The following is a 17,190-nucleotide window of genomic DNA, read 5'->3' as shown; positions in this document are numbered from 1 at the left end:
GTTTCCAGAGTGGAAGGGAAAACAAACTCTATGGTGTTAGTGTTCCATATAAGAGCATAATTTTCTTCTAAAGAAAGATTTAAGATAGGAACATTTCTCTGCAGCATAAAATGTGGGATTGATGTGACAAAGGGCGGGTAAATTCCATTCAAACTTGGTGACTACAATGGCAAAGGAAAGATAATTCACTAAATGGAAGTGCCTACTACTGGGTGACATGACAGATACTCCAGAGTATACATATAGTGCTTGTAGTTTGGATGGAATACATCATCTGTGTTAAAGCTGGTGTAAGCCTAGGTCCAAAGGTTACGTTCCAACCACACTATTTATTACCTACCTGAACCAAACCCTAAGACAAGAACAGATCTGAGACAAAACACACAGACATCTAATATTCTAGTTCTATTTATTACTCTGATTTCTATTTGAAGGTCTTATTCATTGTCTTAAAAAAAATACTCAGCACATAAATTCTCAAATTCTTAAAGATAGTTGATATATTCATGAGACAGGTGGCTGCCCAAAGTACTTGTTAAGAAAGGAAGTCCTACTCAAACACTTGCAGCAGGCAGAGTGTGTTATTAGAGAAGAGTAACAGTTTTCATTTGTAACACTTCAGGATTCCAAGTGCTCAAAGCTCTGAATAGGAGCCAGGTTTAAAGGGTGAAAAAAACAGGGAGCATAAAAATTAAAAATACACTCAACCTCACAATAATGAATAAAGCACAGTGGATTAGACTCCAGAAAGAAATTTATAAATGAAAACCACTGGTAATTGAAACATATGGTCTTTGAATAAAATTTAAATGTAATAATTCTAATCAATTTTCAAGGTGAAGACATATTTTTTAAATGCTTCCTTTGGCTTAAGAATGCTTCAAGAAATCCTTCTATAAATATCAGCTATGTCTGGATCACACTGAACTCATAAAGTAACATAAGAAGTGCATAAACTGGATTGGAGATCACTAAACAGTCCCACACTCAGCAGGAAGAAAGCATTCTCGGAGTTAAAAAGTAGTAAAAGAAGTCCGGGCGCGGTGGCTCACGCCTGTAATCCCAGCACTTTGGAAGGCCGAGGCGGGTGGATCATGAGGGTCAAGAGATCGAGACCATCCTGGTCAACATGGTGAAACCCCATCTCTACTAAAAATACAAAAAATTAGCTGGGCATGGTGGCACGTGCCTATAATCCCAGCTACTCAGGAGGCTGAGGCAGGAGAATTGCCTGATCCCAGGAGGCAGAGGTGAGCCAAGATCGTGCCATTGCACTCCAGCCTGGGTAACAAGAGCAAAACTCCATCTCAAAAAAAAAAAAGTAGTAAAAGAAAGCTTATAAGAGGAATAAAAGGTGAGCAGTTACTGAAGCTTATTTAAAAAAAAAAAAAAAAAAAGAAAGAACAGTTAATAACTTGAGACAATAGAAATGCAAAATATTAAAATGCAAAGCTGGCCAGGCGTAGTGGCTCACACCTTGTAATCACAGCACTTTGGGAGGCCAAGGCAGGAGGATCACTTGAGCTCAGGAGTTCAAGACCAGCCTAGGCAACATAGTGAGACCCCGTCTCTAAAAAAATTAATTAAATTAAAATAAAATTCGAAGTTGCAAAATTTATCAGATTCCAAAAACAATCTAAGCCTCTTGTTTTCTGATAAAAGAGGTTCCTTATTCAAAGTATGGAAGGTTTTCCTCATCCTTCTCCCTCCCTTAAATAATGACTATAAATACTAAAGTGTTGGACCCACTGGGAGAACTTGAATAATAAGACAGTTTAGGACAAAAGCAAACCACTGAAACAAAAGAAGAGAAGGTAGAAGAAGAAGATGATGAGGACAAAGACCAGAATAGATATGTACAAGGTGGTTCACCAGTTGTCTATAATGTAACAAGGAACAGAAGAAAAACAATTTAAATATCCATCAAAGGGACTGTGGAAAAACTGTGAAATATTCAGACTGTATAATAAAAACAAGACCTAAAATGGGAGACCTAGATCTGAATCTATCAACATGTATAGATTTTAGAAAACAAGAATGAAAATAAGAGTGCTGTAGAATTTATATATAAATATATTTACATATGCACATATATACTCATACATACATATATAATTTATTGTCTAAAAATTAAACACATAAAGCAATACATTTTGATACACACACATACATATACATCTACATTGCACTGGAATGATACACACTCAATTCACGGCAATAGGCTGTCTCTGCGAGTGAAGGCTGAAAACAGAACTGAGTGTGTAAATAAAGAAAACTTTAGCTGACAGTGTCACAGTTTCGTTTGGCTTTTTTTTAAGCTTTTCAAATTCATGAATTCAGCATAAATGGTAAATTAGAAAAGCTAAAGGTTGCTTAACAACTTGTGATATAGAGAAAAAAAGCTAAAGAAAAAAACTCAGAACAATATTTTAAATAGATACTAAAACAGCCTAAATCAAACCAAAAAGAACCAATGTCAGTACAGATCATCTCACTAATGAAAATCTTGTGTTGGTAAATATTTTTCCTATAGCATTATACAGCACTGGGGTCCCTTAAGCAGAGAAAGAGACTGACTCCATATATGTCAGTAAGAAAACACATCTTAAATAAAAATAATGTTCATAGTAATCCAACACATCTTCATAGAGACCATAAATCCTTATTATTTTGCCTTAATTTTATTTATTCCTCTAAGAACCAACCTCTCTTTTAATCATCTTACATTTTAGTACCTGAAACTCAAAGACAGATTATAAAAAGAACACTTGAGACTCTTTTGCCTTCTTGAATTGACTTAAGCCTTTTTTCCCTTTCAAATATGTTTTTCCTCCTTCTTCCTTTACTTTTCCCATCTCTAACCAGTTGTTTGTTTGTTTGTTTATTTGTTTCCTTCCATTCTCTCACTGACCTAGCTTTTAACTGCTAGGAAGCTCTGGCATGTTTATATTTTTCACTTCTTAAAGAAAAAGATGCTTCCACTCCACAACCCAAAAATCAAAAAAACTCACATAAAAAGTACTAACCGTATTTTGCTGCCTTTCCTTTCTGTATTGTGGCTAGGAAATAAAGCTCTAATTACCAAATAAGAGAGCAAAATTAAACTTACCTGTACATTTTATCATCTTTATAGCATTTAAATTTATGCAGGGTCCTTTGTTTCACAAGTCACTTTGGTTAGGAATTATAAGGCCACTTAGAATAGGCCACTATAGTTGAGCACTATAGTCTAGAGGAAACCACAACCTCAAGATTCACAGTAGAGGAACAACCTAGGCTGGGGGCATTGGCTCATCCCTTCAACCCCAATACTCTGGGAGGCCAAGGCAGGCAGATCACTTGAGGTCAGGAGTTCCAGACCAGCATGGCCAACATGGTGAAACCTCGTCTCCACTAAAAATACAAAAATTAGCCTGGCATAATGGTGCAGGCCTGTAATCCCAGCTACTTGGGAGGCTGAGGCATGAGAACTGACTGAACCTGGGAGGCAGAGGCCACAGTGAGCTGAGACCATGCCACCGCACTCCAGCCTGGGCAACAGAGTGAGACTTTGTCTCAAAAAAAAAAAAAAAAGAGAGAGCGGAAAGAAACAAACTCTGTATTTCTACCCCCATCCTCCTTTAAAAGGATTTCCAAGGTCCTTCTCAGTTAAATGCTTTAAGCTATATAACCACTCCCTCATAAGCAGTATTCAATGTTTCACAGTCTTCAAAGTACTCTGACATTTATGATCTTATTTGGGATTTTCAACAGCTCTGCGAGGCACACAGAACAAGTATTTTACAAATAAGGGAACAGAAGCTCAGAGTCCCGATTTGCTGTGGTCACAAGGCCATTAATGGGCTTGAGTTCAGAACACAGTCTTTTAACTTCTAAACCAACACTCTGGAATTCCTTTGGGGTGACTCTTAGAGCAGGTATGGTCTTTTATTCAACATGTAGAACAGGATAAACCGCTGAGAAAGAGAAGCATATTCCCCTAGCTTACGGTTCCAATTTCATTTTCAAGTGGCAACTCTGTATAAAAGAAAGTATGGTCTTTTGGCCAGGCGAGGTGGCGCATGCCTGTAATCCCAGAACTTTGTGAGGCCTTGGCGGGCACATCGCCTGAGCTCAGGATTTCCAGACCACCCTGGGCAACATGGTGGAACCCTGTCTCTACTAAAAAATACACAGACCAAAAAAAAAAAATTAGCCAGCATGGTGATACATGCCTGTAGTCCCTGCTATTCCGGAGGCTGAGGCAGGAGAATCACTTGAGCCCAGGAAGTGGAGGTTGCAGTGAGCCAAGATTGCACCACTGTACTCCAGTTTGAGCTACAGAGTGAGACACCATCTCAAAAAAAAAAAAGAGGCTGGGTGTGGTGGCTCACACCTGTAATTGCAGCACTTTGGGAGGCCGAGGTGAGATGATCACAAGGTCAAGAGATCGAGACCATCCTGGCCAAGGTGAAACCCTGTCTCTACTAAAAATACAAAAAAATTAGCCAGGCGTGGTGGCACGAGCCTGTGGTTCCAGCTACCTGGGAGGCTGAGGCAGAAGAATCGCTTGAACCCAGGATGTAGAGGTTGCTGTGAGCCGAGATTGTACCACTGTACTCCAGCCTGGTGACAGAGCAAGACTCTGTATAAAAAAAAGGGAAATAAAGTATGTTTGTTTGTTCTAATGAACGTGGAGCACCTCAGCAAATTAATGGAGACCTTAGCACATCATTAATGGGTTCATGCCTACTTCCATGACTGGATCCTAGGAACAAATCTTATGTTGCATTTTTTTATTTTAATTTTTTTTTTTAATTTCTTGAGTTAGAGATGGAGTCTCTGTCGCCCAAGCTGGGGTGCAGTGGTGCAATCTCGGCTCACTGCAACCTCTGCCTCCCAGGTTCAAGTGATTCTCCTGCCTCAGCCTCCAGAGTAGCTGGGATTACAGGTGTGCGCCACCACACCCGGCTAATTTCTGTATTTTTAATAGAGATGAGGTTCCACCTTGTTGGCCAGGTTGCTCTCAAACTCCTGACCTCAAGTGATTCATGTGCCTTGGCCTCCAAAAGTGCTGGGATTACAGATGTGAGGCACTGTGCCTGGCCCTCCTATGTTGCAATTATTTTAGAATGACTTTTCATGCTTTAGCACCTAATTATCATTCATTTTTTTCAAATAAAGTACCTACTGTTCTAACATGTCAGAGTAATTTTTCCAGTCTAAGTTTTCAAGAAACCAGGGTCTTTCTCCACAGCTATCTTTTTCTCCTTTGCCACAAACTTACATAATTAAAAAGCACAATTTCTACCGTTCTTTAATTAAATTCATTTCAGGTGTCTAACATGACTAAAATACTAACTGGTATCTCTTCAACTCAACTGCTTAAGCTAAAAAACCCTATCTTTTCCTATCCTCTTTATCAGCAAATCCTGTCAGCTGTTCTGCTGCTCAATGGATCCCACATTTATCCATTTCTGTCCAAGCTAGACTTTTCTCACCTGAATGGTTACTGGTTTCTAATTGATCTCCCAGCTTCCTCTGTAGCTCAATTTATGTATTCTCCACATAGCAGCCGCAGTGAGCTTGTTTTTTTTTCTTTTTTGAGACGGAGTCTTGCTCTGTCACCCAGGCTGGAGTGCAGTGGCACGATCTCCGCTCGCTGCAACCTCCGCCTCCCCACTTCAAGCAATTCTCCTGCCTCAGCCTCCCAAGTAGCTGGGACTACAGGCTTGTACCATCACACCCAGCTAATTTTTAGTATTTTTAGTAGAGACTGAGTTTCACCTCGTGGATCTGCCTGCCTTGGCCTCCCAAAATGCTGTGGATTATAGGCGTAAACCACCACGCCTGGCCAACACAGTGAGCTTTTATTTTTTAATTTTTATTTTTACTTTTATTTTTTTATTTTTATTTTTTTTGAGACAGAATCTCGCTCTGTTGCCAGGCACCAGGCTGGAGTGCAGTGGCACAATCTCGGCTCACTGCAACCTCCACCTCCTGGGTTCAAGCAATTCTCCTGCCTCAGCCTCCCAAGTAGCTGGGACTACAGGCTTGTACCATCACACCCAGCTAATTTTTAGTATTTTTAGTAGAGACTGAGTTTCACCTCGTGGATCTGCCCGCCTTGGCCTCCCAGAATGCTGTGGATTATAGGTGTAAACCACCACGCCTGGCCAACACAGTGAGCTTTTATTTTTTAATTTTTATTTTTACTTTTATTTATTTATTTATTTATTTATTTTGAGACAGAATCTCGCTCTGTTGCCAGGCACCAGGCTGGAGTGCAGTGGCACAATCTCGGCTCACTGCAACCTCCACCTCCTGGGTTCAAGCAATTCTCCTGCCTCAGACTCCCAAGTAGCTGGGACTACAGGCGCACGCCACCACACCCAGCTAATTTTTTGTATTTTTAGTAGAGACGGGGTTTCACCATGTTGGCCAGGATGATCTTGATCTCTTGACCTGGTGATCCACCGGCCTCGGCCTCCCAAAGTGCTAGGATTACAGGCTTTAGCCACCACACCTGGCCGCACAGTGAGTTTTTAAAATGTAAATCCAGATATCCTTCTTCACTCAACCACCCTTAAAATTCAAGCTCTTGGCTGGGCATGGTGGCTGTAATCCCAGCACTTTGGAAGATCGAGGCGGGTGGATCACCTGAGGTTGGGAGTTTGAAACCAGCCTGACCAACATGAGAAAACCCATTTCTACTAAAAAAAAAAAAAAAAAAAAAAAAATACAAAATTATCTGAGTGTGGTGGCACATGCCTGTAATCCCAGCTGAGACAGGAGAATCGCTTGAACCCAGGAGGCAGAGGTTGCAGTGAGCCCAGATCTCACCATTGCACTCCAACTTAGGCAACAAGAGCGAAGCTGTCTCAGAAAATAAATAAAATTGAAGCTCTTTATCTGAACCTACAGTGTCCTATAAGAACTGGCCCATTAGACCAAATTTATCACTTACCACTCTCCCTTATTACTAACTTTACTCCAAACACACTTGGTTTTATTTCTACAAACGAGTCAAAATTGTTTCCATCTTAGGGTCTTTGTAGTCTTCCCTCAGACTGAAAGACACTTTTTCTAGATCTTCACATTGCTTCTTGTTACTTAGGTCTTCTCTGACCACAGCCAAAAGTAGCAGCTCTACTCCTACCCCTGCTATGAATTTGTTTCATGAGACTTAATCTTCTACACTATCTACAGTCTACAGCCTGATCATCTGGGTGCCTGTATAATAATCACATGTGGTCCTTCAGGGCTGAGGCTCAGAACCTCGACTACTGGGGGCTCTGCTGAGTGAATGCCCATTTCCAAGTCAGAAGCAGCCCCCTGGTCTTTTTCTTTTAAGTGTCCAACAGAATATCTACTAAAATTTCTTTTTACTTTAGGTGTAAAATTTTTAAACAAAGCCATTCTCAATCTTAGAAAATTTTCCTATGATATTGTTTAGGTCTCTGTTTTTAAAAATTACATCACACCTCTAGATTCTGTATTTTTTATTTGCCTTAAAGAAATCAGCCAGGTGTGGTGGCTCACGCCTATAATCCCTGCACTTTGGGAGACCAAGGTGAGTGGACCATCTGAGGTCAGGAGTTTGAGACCAGCCTGGTCAACATTGTGAAACCCCATCTTTACTAAAAATACAAAAATTAGCCAGGCATGGTGGTGGGTGCCTGTAATCCCAGCTACTGGGGAGGCTGAGGCAGAAGAATTGCTTAAACCGTGAGGAGGAGGTTGCAGTGAGCTAAGATTGCGCCATGGCACTCTAGCCTGGGCAACAAGAGCAGAACTCCACCTCAAAAAAAAAAAAATCACTAGTTTTTCTTACTCTATAGTACATAGTTCAGTTTCTACCAATTAACGAAAACAACAACTAGTCATAATGTGACCAGGAAGATGAGATTTCTTTTCCAGGATGAGAAATTGGCTTATAAATAGAAAAACAGGCCAGGTGCGGTGGCTCATGCCTGTAATACCAGCACATTGGGAGGCCAAAGCGGATGGATCACTAGAGGTCAGGAGTTTGAGACCAGCCTGGCCAACATGGTGACACCCCATCTCTACCAAAAATACAAAATTAGCCAGGCATGGTTGTACACATCTGTAGTTCCAGCTACTTGGGGGGCTGAGGCAGGAGAATTTCTTGAAACCGGGAGATAGAGGTTGTAATAAGCTGAGATCATGCCACTGCACTCTAGCCTGGGTGACAGAGCAAGACTCTGTTTTAAAAATAATAATTAATAAATAGAAAAACAAAAAGAAGAGATATGAGTATTTTTGGAGATGAAGATCTAAATAATACCAGCAATTGTAACAAATGCCTTGTAGAGTGATAGTAAAAACTGTGAAAACTTGCTATTACAAGACTAAGCTTATTTGAATAACGTGACAGAAGTTCTTAATTCTCTTTGTGGGCAAGGGGTTTGAACCCAGAACAGCTTGTATTGTGCCTGGTACAGAGAAGGTGCTTCATAAGAAATGTCTGATGAATAAAGGAATTAATAACTCTAGAGATAAAAAAGACGTGATAATATCCAGTCAAATGATTTCATTTTACAGATCAAGGAACTGAACCCCAAAGCAGCTTAGTAGCTTGCCCAATGTGATAGATTATAACACATATAGGAAGCCAGCAGCAGAGTTTAGAACAGTACCTAGCTATCACACTATCTCCCCACAGTTATGTAGGAAAAAAGAGATGATGGGCTCAAGAATTTCAGTGCAGGTAAATGAAAAATAAAAGACTGGTGAGAAATAATCAGACTGTAATTCAGGACCTTGGGTCCAATAATGATTGATAAATTGAACTAGCGCAAGAAAGATATTGGTGAGGCACTATAGTTACCCGTTAAGTAGGGTCCAAATAGGCCACCAAATTCTCTCTGTTATCAGAAAGGATACTAGAAACAAAACCAGAAAATACACACAAAATTGACTTCCCTCAACCTAGCTTTCCAGTGACTGTTCAAATTAAGTCAACTGTCAAGCTACTCAATTCCACTGCTCAGTCTATATTCACAACAAAATTAAAGTGGCTATACAAACTGGATTCCTCCGTAGGATATGGAGTTACAAAGATAAATTTGCAACTCTATGTGTTCTTGGCTCCTGGAACCTTTTTTATTTTCAATTCAACCAAACCTTTACTGATTAAAACAGCATAGACCTAATTTGACTTTGATTCTTAAGATGTGAAAAGGTATCTTTATTTCCTGAATAAAAAGCTACCTTTATTTCCTCTTTCTTATAAAGCAAAGATTCATCCTATCATTTAATCAAATTGTTATTAAATATTTAGAGTATCCATTTTGTGAGAGGCCTATGAATCACTAAAATTTGGAAGAATAGGCTCCGCACAGTGGCTCATGCCTGTAATGCCAACACTTTCAGAGGCTAAGGCGGGAGGATCACTTCAAGTCAGGAGTTCCAGACCAGCCTGGCCAACGTAGTAAAACCCCATCTCCACTAAAAATATAAAAATTAGCCAGGCATGCTGATACACGCCTGTAATCTCACCTACTCGGGAGGCTGAGGCATGAAAATCACTTGAACCCAAGAGGTGAAGGTTGTAATGAGATGAGATTGTGCCATTGCACTCCAGCCTGGGCGACAGTGACCACCCCCCCCCACAAAAAAATGGGAAGAATAAGTTTTCACCACATATACTACTATAGGTTGATCATCCCTAATCTGAAAATCTGAAATGCCCCAAAATCCAAAACTTATTGAGCACAGGTATGCTCAAAGTAAATGTTCATTAGAGCATTTCGGCTTTGAATATTTGGATTGGGGTATAAATATTTCAAAATTGGAAAAAAAAATAAAAAATATGAAACAGTTCTAGTCCCAAGCATTTTGGATAAGGGATGCTCAACCTGTAGCAGAGTCACTAGTACAGATAGATTTTAATCTTAAATCTAACAACTGATCTTAACAATAGTAAATGTGTTTCTATTGCTTGAGCCTTACTTAAAGTCAATTAACCATAAAAAATATTCATTGAATGTAGTTTGAATGTCCAGTCCCATGCTGAACTGCCAATCTCACCATTACCAATTTCTTTGTGTGGTTTGAATAAGGAGAAAGTGTTTCTGCCCTTGAAGAGCCAGGAAAAGAATAAATTTTAAAGAATAATTCATATTTTCAAAAACTAAAGAGTTTCTCTTCTTTAGGAATACATAAAATTTCCTCCTTTAGACAATTTCCTATCATCTCTTACAGTAAATTTTCCTTTAAATTCCAAGCCATTTAGAAGTCACCAAGATTATATCCCGACTCTTTCACCCCTGCATACTAAATGGAACAAAAACACAGTAAAACCAATTTTAAACATCTAGAATAGTCAGCTAGGAATTCAAATCAGGAAGGGAAACTCTGGACTCTAGACTCAAATTCACTTCAAATAATTCTTCAGGAACTTATAAATATATTTCTAAGGGATTGGGCCCCTCAAAGTTACAAAACATGGGGAAGAGTTAACATTAGCACTTTATCATTATTGCCAGAGGTAGCTGCTTTGAGAACTGTCTTACAAAGGTCAACATTTTATTGGGTCTTCCAAAAATCAATTCTTCACAATGAGAAATGGACATCAGTTAAATAAACTGTCAGAATAAGAACAAGTCAATATATTCGTAAGCTACTGCTATCCTCAGGGCCTGAATTCTGGTGCAGGCTTACAGATATTTTCCTAAATCTGAATTTCCTCATCTTTATTTGAAGGTGACTGTATAAGAATCTCTAAGGTCCCTTCAGTGCTAAAGTTCTATGCCCCTTTGGAAACACTGTTAAAATTGTGTCTGCCTTTCTTCATATATGCATTTTAAAGATGAAATACATAACCTAAATAATTCAAAAGTTACAGGAAGCTACAATTGAAAATTAAGTTTCCTTCTAAATTCCAAATCCCCCTCTAAGCCTTTAGAGAGGGAGTTTTTTGTATCCTCAAAAACAATAACAACAAAAAATGAATCAACCGGCATCTACCAGCACATGTATGTGTGTTTATGTGTGTGTGTGTGTCTATGTGTATGTAGACACACCTTATTCTTTCTAATGGTTGCAAAGAATTCCACCATACCCTGCTGGTTTCCAGGTTTTTGCTACTGCAAACAATGTAGCAATAAGTGTATCTAAACATAAGCACAAGCATGCCCAATAGCCTGCATGCTGTTTATTCTGATATTGTCAAATTACCCTCCAAAATATATCAACATGTACTTCCAATGTGACTCCCACTTGAGCATCTACCCTCTTTAACACATTCAGCATGGTCAGAGATAGTCATAGAAGAGTAGGTACAAAAAAACCTTTTGATCAGGCTTGTTGGCACTGAAAAAAAAAAAAAAAACCTTTGAGAGCCAGTGAGATTTAGACCAAAAAAAGAAAAAGTCAGAAATATCTTTTATAAATATAAAAATAATATAAATAATATACATTACATATAAATATATAATGGATATGATATGTGGTACTTTGTTTACAAGATTTAAGTGTTGATGCTTCCTTGCAGAGCTTCTGAAAGAAGATACAGATAGAAAAAACAGTTTCTTCTATTCAAGAAGAGTAGGTGATCAACTTGTATTGCAAATCCTAAGAATCCCAAGAAGGCCTAATTCTTAGATCAGGATGTGAATTTAAATGTACAACTGAATTCCTCTACATATAATTTGGCCTCTTTCATCCAGAAATGGTTATCAGCAAAGTGAAAAGTGAATTTAGTTCCTTGTCTTTGTCACTGACAAAGGATACCTATTAATGCAGCCATTATCCCCTAATTAAATAGGACAGTGCAGGACTCTAGAGGTGATAAACATGTTCTCGGGGTATTTTTTGAATTATTTTTCACTAGTGACAGTGTCTCACTATGTTACCCAGGCTGGTCTCAAACTCAGGGACTCAAGTGATCCTCCAACCCTGACCTCCCTGGGAGCTGAGACTACAGGTATGCTACCACCACATGCAACTAAATGTTCCACTGAGTAACTCTTACAATGTCTGGCATGTAGTAGACACTGAATAAGTAACTATTAAATTCATGGCATCCACTTTGGAAATCATATTTGTTTCTTTTTTCTTTTATTTCTTCTTTTTAAAGAGACTATGCACTTTGGGAGGCCGAGGTGGGAGGACTGGCTGAGCTCAGGAGCTGCAGACCACCCTGGGCAACATGGTGAAACCCCATCTCTACTAAAATATAAAAAATTAGCCAGGTGTGGTGGTGCGTGCCTGCAGTCTCAGCTACGCAGGAGACTGAGGCACCAGAATCCCTTGAGCTCTGGAGGGAGAGACTGCAGTGAGCCAAGATCATGCCACTGCACTCCAGCTTGGGCTACAGAGATTCTGTCTCAAAAAAGAAAGAAAAAAAAAGACAGTAAGCTGCATATGGTGGCACATGCCTGTAGTCCCTGCTACTAGGGAGGCTGAGGTAGGAGGATCACTTGAGGCTAGGAGTTCGAGGCTGTAGGTTGCTATGATTGTGTCTGTGAATAGCCACTCGAGCCTGTGCAATACAGTTGGAGGTATCTTTAAAAAAGAGAAAAACAAGGTATTCCTATCTTTCCCCGGCTGGACTTGAATTCCTGGGCTCAAGGGATCTTCCAGCCTCAGCCTTACTAATAGATGGGACTACAGGCACACAGTATTGAGTATCAGCTTAGTTTTAACAGAAAGTATTTGCAAAGGACTATGTAAACACCAGGCAACCCTAGGAGTGGGTGAGGAAGAATATATGAGTTCCTAAAATCAAAATAAGTGTGTGCGAAGTTCCCATTTTCCTTTCCTGTAACTTGCTATTATAAATATTTATATCTTCGACTGTAACATGCTATCAATTTTGAAGAGGAAAAGAAAAAAACAATACTTTGCTCTTAAATTGAAATGCAAAAAAACTGACTATTTTAGAATCAGAGAAACTTAGTATATCTAAAGTGGTACATTTGTTTTCAATCAAAGCTCCCTCTAATTTTATAAGTAGGAAAATACAACTTATGAACATTCATATGAGACTATTCCCAACACATTCTTTCCTCTCCTCACCCAAGTAAACCAACTACACCCAACACTAAATCTCTTAAGAAAACTGCCCCCCACTGGGCCCACCTATGAGAGAGACTGAGGCAGGGGGAATTCCTTGAGCTCAGGGGATCAAGTCCAGCCTGGATAACATAGGAAAACCCCATCTCTTAAATAACTAAATACAACAACAACAACAAAACCTGGCCCCAGTTTCTTCTACTATCAGGAGTCACTAAAACACAGGCCTCACTACTTTAAGCACTCAGATGCTTCCCACTGATGGGAAGCACTCAGAGTCAAAGCCTGCCTTATATACACTTACACATAAAACCAACTGGTATTATGCTGAGGACCAGAAATACTTCTTTCAAAATGAAGGTGGTCTTCTAGTATTTGCTCTGACGACACCACAATTTATTGATAGGGCTCAACAGCAGACACTGGGCTAAAAGCAAATAGTTCCAGGTATCCAACAGGGCATAAACTAGAAAAGGGAGGGTGAGCTGAATTAAATGGGATAGAAAGTCAAATATAAGAGTTACTTTGGGATGGGTGCAGTGGTTCATGCCATAATCCCAAAACTTTGAGAAGCCAAGGTGGGAGGATCGTTTCAGCTCAGGAGTTCAAGACAACCTGGGCAACATGGCAAAACCCCATCTGTACAAAAAACACCAAAATTAGCCAAGCATGATGGCTTACCGCCTGTGGTGCCAGCAAATTGGGAAACTGGGGTGGAAGGATCACTTGAGCACAGGAGGCAGAGGTTGGTAGTAAACCATATTCACACCACTGTGCTCCAGCCTGAGTGACAGAGTGAGACCCTGTCTCAAAACAAAACAAAACAAAAAGCTACTTTATAAGGCACCTGGCCTATTATCAAAAAATTTTGTGGGAGGTCCCCAAATTTTATCACTAATAAAGAAACTCTTACCTGTAGGCATATGATTTGAGTTGCAGCTGAAGAAAAATTAAAATCTTCTAGTGCTTGAAAATTCTGCTTAACAGAGCCAATGTCCCATTTATCGGACTGAATTCCACAGATTAGTAAATAAAAATTTTAGGTTAAGTGTTTTCAAATAAAAATTTTAAACAACACCAAAAGAAAACAACCACAAAAACGTCACAAATATTCCAACCAACAACTAAACAAACCGGCCTCCGACTGAGGAAAAGTAATCACACCCCTCAATACAATCTGCTGTTTCCAAGACATACAACAATCTGTTTCTTGGACTTGAGATTGGTATTAAGTGGCAATGGAATAAGGAGAAAAAAATAAATAACATGAAACTAACCCAAAAATCAAATCCAAAGACAATTCAACTTAACACTGAGCTTGCACATACCATCAAGAACAAACTAAAGCAATGTTTGCTTGGGTTGCCATAGCAAACTACTATGACATAAAAGAAAATAATAGCTCACAATTGGCTGTCAACAATCTAGATATCCAAGTGCATATTTATTGGTTACTGCCCACAACTGTCAGAAAAGTTTATCCAATCAGATCAGGTAATACAAATAACCTTTTTTTTTCTTTGAGACGGTCTCTCTCTCTCTGTCACCAGGCTAGAGTGCAGTGGCATGATCTCAGCTCACTGCAACCTCCACCTCCTGGGTCAAGCAATTCTCCTGCCTCAGCCTCCCAAGTAAATGGGACTACAGGCATGCACCACCACGCCCAGCTAATTTCTGTATCTTTAATAGAGACGAGATTTCACCATTTTACCCAGGCTGGTCTCAAACTCCTGAGCTCAGGCAATCCACCCGCCTCAGGTTCCCAAAGTGCTAGAATTATAGGCCTGAGCCACTGTGCCTGGCCATACAAATAACTTCCAAAAGTAAGCAGTTTTTAAATTGTTGTCCAACATTCTTGGGATTTAGAATTAACCCAATCACTTCTATAGGTATCGCAAGTCTAAAAACTTTGACCTTTACAGCCCAGAGCAGTGGCTCAGGCCTGTAATCCCAGCACTCTAGGAGACCAAGGCAGGCATATCATTTAAGGTCTGGAGTTTGAGACCGGCCTGACCAACATGGTGAAACCCCATCTCTACTAAAAATTAAAAAAAAATTTTTTTTTAATTAGCTGGGCTTGGTGGTACATGCCTATAGTCCCAGCTACTCAGGAGGCTGAGGCAGGAGAACTGCCTGAACCTAGGAGTTGGGGATTGCAGTGAGCCAAGATCGCATCATTGTACTCTAGCCTGGATGACAGAGCAAGACTCTGTCTCAAAAATAAAATTAAATAGGCTGGGCGCGGTGGCTCAAGCCTGTAATCCCAGCACTTTGGGAGGCCGAGGCAGGTGGATCACGAGGTCAAGAGATCGAGACCATCCTGGTCAACATGGTGAAACCCCATCTCTACTAAAAATACAAAAAATTAGCTGGGCATGGCGGCGCATGCCTGTAATCCCAGCTACTCAGGAGGCTGAGGCAGGAGAATTGCCTGAACCCAGGAGGCGGAGGTTGCGGTGAGCCGAGATCGCACCATTGCACTCCAGCCTGGGTAACAAGAGCAAAACTCCGTCTCAAAAAAAAATAAAAATAAAAATAAAAATTAAATTATATTAAATGGCATTCTGATTTTGTCAACTATTAGTGAGTTTAGTTAACTACTTTTCCCAAGACCAATTAACTCTGGTAACAATGAAGAAACTGAGTTTACTAGCAAAACTGAGGAATTAATCCTGAATCTTCAAGACCCCACCCAGTTCACAGCATCCTGACAAGGCCTGTCAGAAGAGCCAGTTACCTTATGGTGCCTTACCAGGGTTCTCCCTAAAATGCAATATTTTAGTCAAGTCATATAATTTAGGGAAAAGAATGTGATGCTAGGAAGGAGATACTTAGTATGTCCCTGATAACTTCTGACCATGACTATATACTTTCTTTTTTTTTTTTGAGACGGAGTTTCGCTCTTGTTACCCAGGCTGGAGTGCAATGGCGCAATCTCGGCTCACCACAACCTCTGCCTCCTGGGTTCAGGCAATTCTCCTGCCTCAGCCTCCTGAGTAGCTGGGATTACAGGCACGCGCCACCATGCCCAGCTAATTTTTTGTATTTTTAGTAGAGACGGGGTTTCACCATGTTGACCAGGATGGTCTCAATATCTTGACCTCATGATCCACCCACCTCGGCCTCCCAAAGTGCTGGGATTACAGGCTTGAGCCACCGCGCCCAGCCCAACTATATACTTTTTAAAAAGAAAGTCTCTGAGTTTAAAAAAGTACTAGTCAGTTCTCAATTATCCATACTAAAGGATGTAAAAAGTGATATAAATATTCCAAAACAGGTATTAAAAAAGAAATCCTTAACATTTTACTTTGGAATGCATTATGTGATTTTTTCCTGTAGATTTACATCCAAAATTCTATCTTAGCTGAACTAATAGTAATTATTTACGTAGCCTGGACATAGATTAAAAGACATAATGGGAGTAAATTCAAGATAAAATAGAAAATAAGCATGAGATAAATAAGGATAATTTAAAACTGATTATTATATAGTAATTCCTCTTGATCTCACAGCATCTTCTAGCAGCTCAGTCTTAGCCATAAAATATATTTCAAATGAAAATTTCTAAATGTCATTGATGAGGCTGGGTACAGTGGCTCATGCCTATAATCCGAGCACTTTGGAAGGCCAAGGCGGGCAGATCACAAGGTCAGGAGTTCAAGACCAGCCTGGCCAACACGGCAAAACCTCATCTCTACTAAAAATACAAAAATTAGCCAGGAGTGGCGGCAGGCACCTGTCATACCAGCTACTCAGGAGGCTGACGCAGGAGAATGGCTTGAACTCGGGAGGCGGAGGTTGCAGTGAACCGAGACTGTGCCTTTGCATTTCAGCCTGGGTGACAGAGTGAGACTGTCTCAAAAAAAAAAAAGATGAGAACTGAATTTCCAAAAGTGAATCAATCTAGACCTAGGAGACCATTAAAGAATAGTCCAATTGAGGATTTTTGCTTCTACAGATACTGGGATATATTTTTGTGCCTGAGGAGATACAAGTGGGTACCAGCCTTACTATAGGCCAAGTTATTTCATAATGTCAAGGTTTTTTGTTTTTTTTTTTTTGAGACAGTGTCTTACTCTTTCACCCAAGCTGGAGTACAGTGGCGCAACCTTAGCTCACTGCAACTTCTGCCTCCTGGGTTCAAGTGATTCTCCTGCCTCACCCTCCTGA

General features: G+C 40.0%; 1 protein-coding gene across 30 annotated transcripts in view; it reads right to left on the bottom strand.

Moving 5' to 3' along the window:
• The window catches only part of SPOP (speckle type BTB/POZ protein), an 80,556-nt gene that overhangs the window by 41,496 nt on the left and 21,870 nt on the right, over nucleotides 1-17,190 (bottom strand). For 2 of the 30 annotated variants that reach the window (XM_078374232.1, XM_078374225.1), the window contains exon 1: nucleotides 3,110-3,642. The exons of the other annotated variants lie outside the window; for them this stretch is intronic. The gene's annotated coding sequence lies outside the window, so the exon portion shown is untranslated. Of the gene's footprint in view, nucleotides 1-3,109; nucleotides 3,643-17,190 lie in introns of those variants that run through there. 30 annotated transcript variants of the gene reach the window in all.

Source organism: Callithrix jacchus, chromosome 5 (assembly GCF_049354715.1).
Source record: "Callithrix jacchus isolate 240 chromosome 5, calJac240_pri, whole genome shotgun sequence".
Classification (NCBI taxonomy): Eukaryota; Metazoa; Chordata; class Mammalia; order Primates; family Cebidae; genus Callithrix; species Callithrix jacchus.
The sequence above is the reverse complement of the archived record's forward strand: the minus strand, read 5'-3'. Positions and strand labels throughout refer to the sequence as shown.